The sequence below is a fragment of the Emydura macquarii genome, unplaced genomic scaffold, assembly GCF_026122565.2.
Source record: "Emydura macquarii macquarii isolate MOO-44397 ecotype Brisbane River unplaced genomic scaffold, CSIRO-AGI_Emac_v2 contig_2897, whole genome shotgun sequence".
Classification (NCBI taxonomy): Eukaryota; Metazoa; Chordata; order Testudines; family Chelidae; genus Emydura; species Emydura macquarii.
The window spans coordinates 55,125,691-55,138,878 of NW_027133034.1; the positions used below are offsets into that span (position 1 = coordinate 55,125,691).

At 41.1% G+C, this 13,188-nt stretch overlaps 1 long non-coding RNA gene across 1 annotated transcript in view; it reads right to left on the reverse strand.

The window, feature by feature from the left end:
* Positions 1–693: 693 nt before the first annotated feature.
* Positions 694–13,188, reverse strand: part of LOC137167116 (uncharacterized) — a 39,697-nt gene continuing 27,202 nt past the window's right edge. Inside the window, exons 2-3 of the long non-coding RNA XR_010924006.1 lie at positions 1,635–1,750; positions 694–1,010 (exon numbers count right to left, since the gene is read on the reverse strand). This is a non-coding gene — a long non-coding RNA (uncharacterized lncRNA). The remainder of the gene's footprint in view (positions 1,011–1,634; positions 1,751–13,188) is intronic.

Below are 13,188 nucleotides of genomic sequence, written 5' to 3' on the forward strand. Positions count from 1 at the left end.
TCAGAGTGTTCACTGTGAGAAAGTTATGTTTGCATACGCAGTTACAAGATGTAGACTGCCATCTACTAACAGGTAAGTTTAGGGTATTGTTGATAAGTTTGTGGGCAGAATAAATTTGTTGTTGTCACACTGCAAAATGGTTTCTTACTGTGCAGTTGTTAACACCTGCAGAAAACATAGCAACTTTAAACTTCCTTCTGAAGTGCCCTTCATAGCCAGTGATAGGAGGGATGAACCTATGCCATTACAAGTAGAATGACTAAGGTCCTTCCCACTGAGAGCTGTGACTATCATTACAATAATAGGTGAAGGAGGAAAAACATTAATATGGTGTTTACTTCAAGAAGCATTCTCAAGAGAATGCTGCAGAACTGTCTCCATTAGGAAGAAAAAAAGTGATGAAGAAGAGGTAGCTGCCATTTTACACCCAGGACCATAAATTCCTAACACTACAGTTTACCAAAATAAACTCAATTGTTGAAGAGCAGTCAGGTAGGTTTTCTGTAGAACACACAAGTGCTTATTCAGATCTATATCCCATTGCTGCATAAAGTGTAAGGCACATTCTTCATGGGATTATGAAGTGTTCTATAAATAAGTTCATGCTATACAGTACATACATATGTATTTTGTTCTGAGGAAACATAATTATTCCGTGCAGGAAGCGAGCATGAGAAAGCTTAGCATGTCTTTATTTTGTGGATTTTCCCGCACAAATATTTTAATTTTTGTTTCATCCTCCCTCCCAATTTTAAAATGAGTTTAATATTTAATCAGGATATGGTGGATTGAAAGCTTTTGTTGTCAAAGCTCTCTCTATCTTTAGAACAGATATTGCATGGATGTTATTGGTGCAAACTTCTTCACACTGTCGAGTGTGTATCAAACTGGAGTTGGCAGGACTACTAGAGTTGATAGCCCACTCAGTTCTTGTTCCCTCTGCTGCGAACACCACCATTGGGGCCCCGATATGAAGTCCCTCAGGAACTGGACTCCGATCACTAATTCACCTAATATAGACAGCAAAAAGCCATCAGATAGTAGGTGCAACTGACCACTGCTGACCTGGACTGGGATGAGGGCTGGGACAGATCTAAGTACAAAAGTCTCTGAAACCCACTGTCAATTCCTGGTGCTGTCTAGCAAAAAGACTGGCTCTTAGACTGTTGTTGCTGCACCTGTAGTGGTCTAGGGAGAGCCAGTTTACATGGTGTTGAATCTCTTTTTTCTCGTTCTTAAATTGTACTACAAAGAGTTAAAATACATTAATATTAGTTTTCCATGAATGCAACTACTATAGTTGCCAGAGGCATATTATGCAATTGCAAATGGGAAATGAGGTAGTCTCTGAGACCATGTCTATTAAAATGTGTTGCCCATGTGTGACATGACTCAGGGATATGCTGCAACTGCGATCTCTCTCCAGTCTCTCCATTAGGCACTCCCTGTAAGTGACAGGCCTTGACCTGCACTCTTTCCAGAGTGGAAATGTGCAGTTCATCCCACTTCAGACTGGATCACCAGGCTACCACACCACTATCCCCATTATTCTTCCATGGTTATGGCAAGTAGTGCTCATATACCCCCTTGCAGTCTTGCCCGGGCGAACCCCCTTGTGTTACAGGTTTCACTACCTTCTCTTCTCTTCTCCCCAGGTGGAGCCCTGCGGTTGTTGCACTCATTGACTGGATCCTAGAGAGTGGCAGCTCCTCCTTGTCCAACCATGTCAACACCACAGTACCCATAGTACCTGCAAGACATTCTGTTCAGGTGCCTGTGACCAGTAGTTAAAGTGACTCAGAACAGCTTTTTCCCCACAGATATATTGTTCATTCACTCCAACGTATACAGCAAACCAGGAGGAAGAGTTGACCCCACTATATGCCTGGGGCTTACCTCTTCACCATTCTGAAACCTTAGGTGAGCACCGCTGTGTCAGGCCCATTCTGCAGGATCCCTGCCTTAGCTCCACAGCCCTGCTGCTTGCTCTGGCTATATCAATGTCTTTCCCTGACAAACTGCTTCCGGTACCCCATTTCTTTTCCCCTAAGAACAACTTAGTGAAAAAACAGGCCTGTCACCCTTCCCCCAACAGGTAGGTCGGGATTTCCCAATAACTCACACATTGTTTCTCTAAAGGATGCTTAGTGTTTTCCCTGAAGATACCTATCTCTGTCATTGTTTCATTTCCTGCTTGCTCCTCCCTCTGTTGATTTACCACTGTGCAACCAGGCAGAATAATATCAAGTGGATAAATCGAGTCACCTATGATATTCATACAAAATACAGGTATCTTCCATTTTCCACACCATGTTTTGAAAAAGTTTGAGGACCAAAGAGTGAATGAATTTGGCCAAAGCTTCCAAACTTGGGAACTCAAAACAGGCCACCTTGGTTTAGCTGCCTAATCACAGATTTTAGGCACCAAATTTTATAAAACTTGGCACACATCTCAATTTTGCTAACCTTTTTAACCTTGCTTCAGCCTGTCACAGAGATCCTTGTTGCCAGCAATGAGCTGTAAACTGGAAAAATCCAGCTACAGTCACTAAGTGCAATATTCCAGAGCATGAAGAGGACTGTAGTCACCAATGGCTACATTCTGTAAAATGATCTTATCTTTTTGTTTATAAGTTAACACCCTAGTATGCCGAAGCAAAATCAGTAAGGGATTTGTGTTCAATAGCAGCATGGGTCACAAGGCAATGTCCCCGCCAGGCTACACTGCTATCTTTGTCCTGCTGTGATTCCCTCTTTTTTTATTATAATTTTGATATTTTCTCTCAGACTCACGTGTAACCCTTCCATGCCTAGGGCAGCCACCTGAGAATGCCAAGGTCAGGGCAGGCTGTAAAAAGGGAGCAGATTCTCCCGGCATTTGTGGGTGGTACTAAAGTCAGACTTCCCAACCAGCCACAAACAGTGCTTCTGATTCCGCACACAAGAAGCCAGTATACAAATATACACAGCCCCCTTTACTGCATTCCAGTCTCTGGCTCCCAATCAGCCACTAGGTCCAGTAAAAAGACCATTTTTTTAAACTTTATGCTCTTTACTAAAAAGGTTCCCTCTGACCCCAGAGGGTCAGCTACAGTACCAGATCAATATAAGTTTGGATCTTACCCAAAATACTACGCTGCCAGCCAATCCTTTAGTAACTAAAACTAAAGGTTTATTATAAAAAGAAAGAAACAAACCATAAGAGAAATGTTAGAGGATTAAAGCAATCAAATACATACAAATGATTTGAAAGTCCATATACATCAGGTTTTTAAAAGAATTGTGGAGTTTGCAGGCTTGTATAGTCCCTCTGGTATACATCCAGTAACTTGATGGATCTCAGTCCTTTGTTTCACAGCTTCAGTTCAGTTACAGATGAGCTGATTCAGAAGTAGGTTGGTAGCTGAAGCTGAATCCCGACTGAAGAACAAAATGGATTCCCAGGCCTCTGCCTTATATATCCTCTGGCCCCTGCCATGCTATTTGTGGCATTTTACAGGAACCAAAATGGAGTTCAGAATCACATGAGCAAGTCCTGGAGACTCACCAGGTATACCTCTGGCTTCTCCCTCTGGGCCCCTTGCACCTGGGAATGTCTTAATGGGCCATTAAGCAAGTTATTGTTCTGCCGCCAACCTGTCCAGGGTGTGTTTCAGACAGCACAATTTGAAATATAGCTATATCAAATATATCCATAACTTCCATTACACATATAACACATGAACATAAGTATTATCTTACTTAGCATATTATAGCCTTTCTAACAGTATCTGACATGGCATATCTTATATGAATTTATTATGATTTTGACATACTGATGTCACACAATATACTAAATGCCCCCTCGCCCCATCCATCCAGCCAGCATGATACCCCCAACGCAAGACTGGTGTAGAAGGGAGTAATCAGAGCTCCTGGATACACCTCAAGGGCCCCCTTTATTCAGCCAGCGTGACATCACGTAAACTCAGGAAAAATAAGTCAGAAGAAATGCCTCTTAGAGGCTCCTTCCCCATGGGTTTAGCCCATGGGAAGGCATGTCTGGGTCAAGGTCACAGAATGGAGGGAACATCTCATTTTCTATATTGTAAAAGGTAGCGCACATTGTTGGTACTTAAGTTAAAACTGATATACTATTTTACACTGAATATAAGGAAGATGATCACATAAAATTCAGTTCTTATCCATATTACATTTTGGTACAGATGACTATCTACTACTGTCACAAGAAGTATTTTAGTCTCCTCTGTGCGACAGGAAATATATTGTTTTCCTGGAAGCCAGATTCTCAGTTTTGCTGACTACAACAAAACTTTCTCAATGATGTTCTGCTGGAAGACCTTTTTAAAAGACACTGTCAGTTTGGCTTGAATTACTCAGTGGTCCACATCAGGATCTAGTGGGCATCTTGTAAATTAACTTCTTTGTAAAGAGGCAAAATGAACCTTTTCATTTTATTATAGGGGCCTAAGTCCACTTGTATTATCCTGATTACAAAAAATACTGAAAACCATGTGATGCACAGAAGTACAATAGTAAATACTGTATTGGACCAATATATTAAATTTCTAACAGCCCTCTTTTATCCTCATTTGGGAGGATAGACCCTGAGGTTTTTTTCCATTTACTTCTGCAGCATGGGGCATGGGTCATTTGCAGGTTTAAGCCTAAGTAAATGGTCGATTCTCTGTAACATGAAGACTTAAACCTGATTTGAGGACTTCAGTAATTCAGCCAAAGGATAGGGGTCTATTATAGGAATGGATGGGTCAGGTTCTGTGGCTTGAAATGTGCAGGAGGTCAGACTAAATGATCATGATGGTCTCTTCTGACCTTAAAGTCTATGGGTCTATGAATGGACTACCAGTAACATCTAGATCCTCAAAGGTATTTTGGATCTTAACTTCCACTGAAATCCATGGGAGTTAGCTGCCTAAATACATTTGTGGATCTGCACCATGGGCATCGGGTGAATCGCCCTTTATGGGAGGCTAGCCCATGGCCCCGCCCCTTCTGTCTATGGCCCTGCCCTCTCCCTTGCTGCTACCTGGAGTTCCCCCTACTGCAGCTGGAAGAGCCCTGCCCCACTCCAGAGCCAGGCCACCCTGTGTACACCCCCAGCTGTGCGTGGCCCTAGCCTCCCTGAGTCCCAGCTGGGCAGCCCCAGTGCCGGGTGGCCCAGCCATCCTGAGTCCCAGCCAGCAGCCCCGGCACCAACCGGATGGCCCCAGTACCCACCGGTGGCCCTGAAGCACTGGCCACGTGCTGCCCCCGGCACCCTGAATCACCGCCAGGTGGCCCCAGCACCCACCAGCAGCCCCAGAGCACCAGCCAGGTGGCCTGGATCAATGGCTGGCTCGCCCCCTCCTCCAGCCCTCACGTTGTTTGGGGGAGGCTGAGCAGGTGGGAAGCTGCTGCTGCAGCACCTGGGGCAGATGCAGCAGGAAGGGGCGGGGCCACGCCTGGCTGTTTGAGAAGGATAAGCCTTCCCCCGCCTACAATACCCGGCGCCCATGATCTGCGCCAATTCCGTATCCTTGTTTCAACTGTGTTCACATGGCCATCACTGACAAAATTTGCCATCCAGGCAATTAAAAAAATTCAAAAAACAAACAAACAAACAAAAAAAAACCCAAGTAGCATTGATAAGGCACAAAGGCTGAGAAATCAAGCACTCACAGAAGGAAATGAAAAGAGAATTAAAAGCTCAGTTTTACCTCTGCTTCCTTGTGCTTATGTCATACAGGGTGATCTCTTTAGATCAGGATTATTTTTCACTTTCCAGTAAAACAATATAGCCAAGCAAAAGTTGCTTCCTCCAGTAGTCTGCTCCTTTTGGCCTTCTAAGCCTAGGAAGAGGCCTGAATATCTCACCACCCTGCAGTCAGAGCACTCTCCTAAGATGTGGGAGACCCTGGCTCAAATTCCTCCCTCTGCCTGATGGGGAGAGAGAGAAATGAATTTGGGTCTCCCACATCCCAGCAAAGTGCATTAAGCATTGGGCTAAGTGTTATAATGCAGGTGCCATGTCCCCCTGCAGGATTTTGAATATGGCATGTTCTGAGTACAGCTACTGGATTGGGCCTCATCGACAAGAAAGGTGGGCAAATGCCTGTCTTCCCCCAGGTTGTAGAATATGTGGGGGCTTAGGTGGGAGATGAGCATCTGGACACTTAGCATGAATCAGCACTGTGCATGTCCAGAGGCAGAAACTTAGGTGCCTACATGTTTTGGCAGCAGCAAGTGGGGGTATTAGGGATTGCCATGGTGCCTAAAACTGGGGTTTAGGGGCCTAGAGTACTTTGTGAATCTACATCTCAGGACCTGATTCTAATATATATCAGTTCTAGATTAAGGTGACACCATTGTCTTCAGTTGGGTTACTCCTGATTTGAACCAGTACCTCTATCTAGACACATCAAATTCTAGTTTTAGCTTTTTGCAGAAAGTGCTTCTGACCCAAGCACTCCCATTCCCTCAAGACTCGGTTTTAAATAATACCTAGCTCTGATATCATGGTTTCTCACCAGTGCATCTGAAAGCACAGACAGTGAGAGGCAAGCTCTGCTGGCTCTGTGCCCCAACTTCCTTAGACACTGGCCATGGCCTTGTTGGGTTAGGCATGCAGGAACACACACTTTGGGAGCACAGAAACTGCTCACTCCTCCTCTCTTCTCCCTCCTTCTGCCAGGAGCAGGATGTCAAAAAGAAGTTAAAAAGAGGGGTGGAATCATGGCTCCACCTCCTTCTTCAGTGACCTGCAGAGCAGGACTGAAGCAGAGCAAAGCAGGGGAACAATGTGCTCCCTTCTAATGGAGAAAGAAGAGGAGGGTGCATCCTTAACGCGCAATATATAGCATAGGAGAGAATTGCTTGCCTGGGGTGCAACCTCCCCAGTGCCCTTCCGGAGGCAACGCAGCTCAGCACCAACCTCTACAGAGGGAAATGGCATAAATGGAATAAATGAACAATTGACTAATGGACTCCAGGTACATCTCTTACAGAAGGGAAGACTAGGGGTTTTATGTTGCTCTTCCAGTTAAGTATTTGGGCTGAATTCTGTAACACTTATTCACAGTGAGCAATACATATTCATCCAAGTAGCCGCATTGAGTTCAGTGGGACTATTCCCTTGCGTCAGTTAGAAAGAGCTGCATAATCCAGCCCTTTTTAAGGAAATGCAACTTTATGCCGGCCCACTATGTTCTTTAGGGAGCATATTCCAAACAGAGGTTGGCCACTGCTGAGGACCTGTGACAGCCAGAGAGTTTCCATGAGGCTTTTGAGGAATCTAGAGAATCACGGAAGAGTTTTACATACAGCAAACAGCTTCCATTGATTCTGAAACAAGCAGATTGAGAACTACAACTGCCTTCTGTTACACAAAGTAGGAGGAATCTTTTAGAACCAGATGCCAATACTCTTACTCACATCTATAAGATGCCCGTGTTACCTATTTTCTGTATTACTGCATCTGAAGAAGAGAGCTGAAGTCTCTCGAAAGCTTATGCCTGCAAATATTAAATACGTTAGTCTTTAAAGTGCCACAGAACTCGTTGTTTTCACACTAAGTAGCACCTTATTGAATTGTCCCTATTGTTCTGCAAATAGAGTCATTGACTGCAACATGAGTAAGGGTATAAGTCTCAGACACTTCAGTGTATGTCTGTAACTGGTAGATTGTATCTTCTCCTTTGTCATAATCAACATTGCTATAGTATTCTGATGCTGTTTTTAAAAAGCAAGGTATATTTTCCCTATACTGTTAAAAAATTAAACAAAAAGACTGAAGTAGCTTTTTATGTGGTGATTTACTTTAAAGGAAAGGATTTATTGTAAGAAAGATGTCTATAGCTTTTCCTTCTAGCTAGTCATATACAGATAATTCAATGCAAGGCATTTGGGAAAATAAATGAAGTACCGCAAAGAGAAAAGTGGGTAAATATGCGCTGTGGTTTAAATTATGTATTCTGGGGAGTTTAGCACAGATGACCAGAGACAACTTTCCATCCCCCATATTTCCTTCCCATTGCTAGTGTTTTAAATACAAGATGCATTCCCAATTCAGGTGAGCTGAATCTGATTATAAAAGCTTTCCTATATAGCAAAAATGGTTTAATAGACTAAAAAAAGTGTTCTGAGAAGCCAATGTGCACTTGAATAGATGTCCATATACTGTAAAACCATTTCTGCCTGATAGGATTTACGACTGAGATTAAGAATCTGATTCTGCTTACATTAAATCTGTAGCAAAACCTCCATGGAATTCAGTGGGAACAAAATTGAGTAAAAAATCAGGAACACTGCAGTATATAATGGAAATTTTTGAGAACCAAAAATAATATGGCATGGCACAGCACCTTGGCAATACAGAATTGTATGTGGTTTGTGGCCCCGGCCTTCATGTAGAATTTTCCTGCAGTAATGTACGTGATGTTCATAATGTTTGTGCTGGGAAAACATGACTTGTGCCATTCTGTTTGGTTAGCCTCCTTTTCTCTGAAGTGCTATATAAAGCTTTTCAATCTTGTCCCACTGGGGCTGTACAGCATTTCAAAGATGGAAGAGGCAGATGAAAATAGCATCTTCTAAGCTTTAAATCCTGAAGTACACACTGGGACCATGTATTTCTTTAAAATGAAAACTGAAAAGGTGAGTACATTAAGTAACATATAACCAGTTACAGGAAATGACACATATTTACTTAAGTACTATCCTTATAGTACCTCTGACAGTGGATCCAAATGTGTAGAGCAGCAGTTAGCCATATGGTAGAGACAGGAATCCTGGCATACAGTCCTCCAGGCTTACCTGAAATACTTGTGGACTCACCCATTGACTAAGGATGAAAAACAAGCCTGCAAGATGCCTGTTTTCTATATCTGACTCACTTGTTTATCTGAAAGTCAAACTTCTTAGGGAAAAAAAGAGAGACTTCGTGAACGTGGAATAAAAATACCCCCATTTAACCCTCCCAAAATAAGTCATCTGGTGATCACAGCATTATCTGTATTGAGTGATGTACAGAGCAAAATCCCAATGGAAGGAGTACACACTACTCTGACTTTCAGAAAGCTGAAGGGGAAACAACTTCCCAAAGGGATCTTGGTTAAAATAATATTTTTAAAATTATTTAAGAAGATAATTAGGGGAAAAGTGTACCTAGAGACAGAAAATATCAATTGATTAAATAGTTTCTTACAAGTTTAAATTTACAGTAACTAGCTCATCCACATTTCATGACACCCAAAGGTATTTTGATTGGAATCCTTTAGATAGTAGGTGAACCCTACTACAAAACACTGGGAGGTTTTCAAAAATAATTTGAGAGACTGCAGCTGAAATTCAGCCCCTTTGAGTTTAAGCAAGGAGGAGAGCTACAAGGGTCAATGACCATGGCTCAGTAGGCCTGGACAAGTAGGGAAAGTGATAAGCAGAATGTTTTTTAAAACAAACAAGCTGATAAAGAAGATTAAGGTATCTATAACCACAATTAGCATAGGAACAAATTAAAAAGTTAGAAGTGCACAAAAATAATACACCAGACCTTAAATACTTAGTTTCTTTGTGTACATTCTCAAAAAGTGAGAGATGAAAGGGAAAACTGATCAACTAAAAACAGTGGGGGAACTAGTAGAGTATTTCCTTCTCTCTTTGCAGTGGAATGACCATAGAACTGCTGAAATAAGACCTTGTTTCTTGATATGGTGGGGCTGACAATTTTGTGAAAAGATTGTATATACTTCTTAACATACATACATATGTAAAATATCACAGAAAACGAGCAAACTGTAGCTGATATTGTTGGATGATTTTTTTATTAAAAAATGCCAAAATTCCTGAAGTCAGGATAAAACACCAACATTCATAAGGCCATAAGATGTAGGAGGAAATAGTAAGTACAGTAGCTCAACATCAAACAATAGGAAAATATTACAAACTTATTACAATTTTGCAAGGTTTGTTTAGGGGACAAATGGAAAGCTTCATGCCACTGAAGACAAACAATATGAATTTGTGAGGGGGAAGGTCTGTTTTACTGGCAGTATAACAAAAGGGCTGACATGATGCAGAACAACAAAATAATTTGGAAAAACATGCACAGGATACCACCAGAAAAATAAAGTAATTCTAAACCTTCCCCCCGCCCCCAACACAGCATCATATCATCCTCCAAACCTATCCTTTCCCCAACACAGGGCTGTATCATCTTTTACATGAGCTACACCTATGCAAGGGATAGGAAACTCCCCAAATTTGCACATCCAAAATTTCAGATGTATTTTTTTCTTAGGCTATGGGATTTGCCTGTACCCATTCCAACAAGTGGTCGGAGGTTCAGACTCCCAAACCAACAAGATCTCGAATGATCTGTTTTTGCTTTCTGGAGAGCTACTAAGTTTGGGCTTCTACATTGCCTCCTAGCTTTCCCCTTCAGCAGCACTGTCACTACCCTGGAGACAGAGTATTCCACATCACAGAGGATGACAGTTATGTGGGATTGGTCAGAGTCTAATACTGTGGAGAACAGACATCTCCCCCTAAGCTCTGCCCCCTTCCATCCATCGTCCTCCTCCTTCCTCTCTCTTTCAGACCTGTAGAGTTCAATTCCCAACTAGAGGGACTTCCAGAAAATCAGAGGAAAGGGGAATGATGTATCAGAGGTGGCAAACCTCATCCCTTTCTGTAACTTCCCTGTCTATAGTTGCCTAGTTTTTGTTCCAGGTGCTCAAATTCCTTCATCTATTGGAAATACAACATTGTTTTAACTATCTTTGGGCTTAAATTCAGATTAATAAAAGTGGGGATTTGGACGTATGAAAGGGGGCTTTCATAATTTTGTAAAGCATTGATTGTTCATTCAGATCTTTCTATAAATGTGTATCACTTTAATTAGTCTCGGTGATTTATTTTTAAATGCACTTCTATGGCACTCATCACCATAGTATCTGAGAATCTAACAATACTCCTGAGAGATAAAGACGTATCAGCATTCCCATTTTACAGTTTTACAAAATCCTTCATACTGAATTGAATAAATACCTACATTTTAGCCTAAAAATGACTTTTAAATCTCTCCGAAAAATTACATTTCTCAGAATAGATGGAGGTCATAGATAAAAGAAGCCACTTTTCTCTTTCATACAGCTCAAAGTCAGACCAGAATCTAGTTCCTCTATATTAGAAACACTAATATAACTTTATAGGCATCCAGTGTAGAACATTTTATGCAGCAATTTCAGTAGCTGTACTTTAAAAACACACTCTACACTATTTTAGAATCCCCCCCATCAATTTAACATATTTGTTTGCTGTATAATATTTTCCTGATCAGCCTTCAAAACTGTTTTTATAGTTAGCACAGAAGGTGATACGAAGAGCCCTTTTGCCTAATGATATTTGAAATCCCATTTTCTTTAATACAGGAATCAGCTCATTTTTTGTTGGATCCTCCAGAGGAACCATAATAGTTCCAACACTGATTTTATTTGTAACTTGTGAAAATGACAGCTTTACAAATTGTAGATATGTCAGCAAATATTAGAATGCTGTTTTCCCTCCCTTTTGGCTGATGGATTCTCTTATTACCCATTTTAATTGAAAATTATGTTTTTATCATCTAGACAAACATAAAATAAGCATGAAGCAATCAACTAGAACAGTGTGGAACAATCATGCCACATATTGACCATGAAAGGAAATGATGAATTATTGTGAAATCAAATCCCCAGTTGACTTTAGTGCTGTGTGCACAAAAAGAATGAATGCCAGATTCTGATCTCACATATGCCTGTGTGAAAATAAGGAATAATGCCTCTGAAGTTAATGACATTAAGATGTTGTAAAATCTGGAGTGAGATCACAGTCATGTCCAAACAGATATCAACAGCAGGACAGAAAGAAAGAGGAAGTCATAAGGTCAGAGTGACTTGCATATCTGGAAACTAAACCTATTTCATTTTCTGTATTATTCAGATAAGGCTAAGATTTTATTTTAGAAAATTTGTTAACACATTTCTGCTGTGTGGGTTTACCTGATAACGTGCTACCTGAACTGGGTAGGTAGTGCTAATATATTGCCATTTTAGGGACTATTTCCAATATGGGAATCAGAACCAGTCCCTGTGACACCTTATCTACAAATCACCAAAGGGGAAACACCTCTTCCAATCAGGTATTGGAGTCAGAGGCTGCTTTCATTGTGATTATGGTAACAGGACTACAAAATGGCACAGTTGCTCCCTAGTTATCACCACATATTGAACCTGTTTGTTCTATATGTCATTTTCATTGTTCTGATCAAAGCCATCTCAATATTGCCAACACCAAGTGTTCAAAAATCATAAGAAAATTTCCCTCAAAACATGATATTGTCTTAAAAATAACGTGAGCAAATTTGGGGTTCTTTTTATTTTCTTTCTGAATTTTGAGCGTCCAGGGTTCACATCACATTTTCAGTCTGTTCTCTGAAACCATGAAGGCTGACAGTTATTTATTTAAATGAAAGCCAGTAGTCTCACATAATAACATGACTCCAGCAGCAAGGGCTTTAAGAAAAGCACCAGATATGAGAATTACTAATACTACAAGTATCTAGGTAGCTGTGGGAAATAAGTGTTGAATTATAACACAAGCTAACAAATATAATTACTATTAATACTTTAAACACTCTTTTGGGTAAACCTGTAACCCTACCCTTTTGTGACAGAACAAACTGTCATAGGACATGCAAAAACCCAAGAAAAATGGCTACTAAATGGTAATAAACAGGTACTCCAATTTTATAAAATCTTTCCATTGAAACCACATACTGTATAAAGCCCAAGGAGGACTGAACTACAGAGTACCCACTGCTTCTTCCTTTCTTACCTCAGATGGATCTCTTTTTGCCCGGTCTGAATTTTCCCTGGACTCAGAAACAGGCAGTTATGCTTTCTAGTGGAATCCATTTTAAGCTGTGGCTTTTGAGTATTGCTACTAATACCCTCACAGAGCACCATCTGGTAGTAAGAATGTTGCATTGCAGCTTCCTGATGAGTGGGGAAAAACTGGTAGTGGTTTGTTATTATTGGCTCTAATTCTTGTTGGTCCTTTTGTCTGTGCAAGAGTATTTGGTGTTGTTGGCCTACTACTACTTCTTGGCCAGGGGAAGCTAAGGTAACAAATTGTTGTTAATTGCTTAATTTT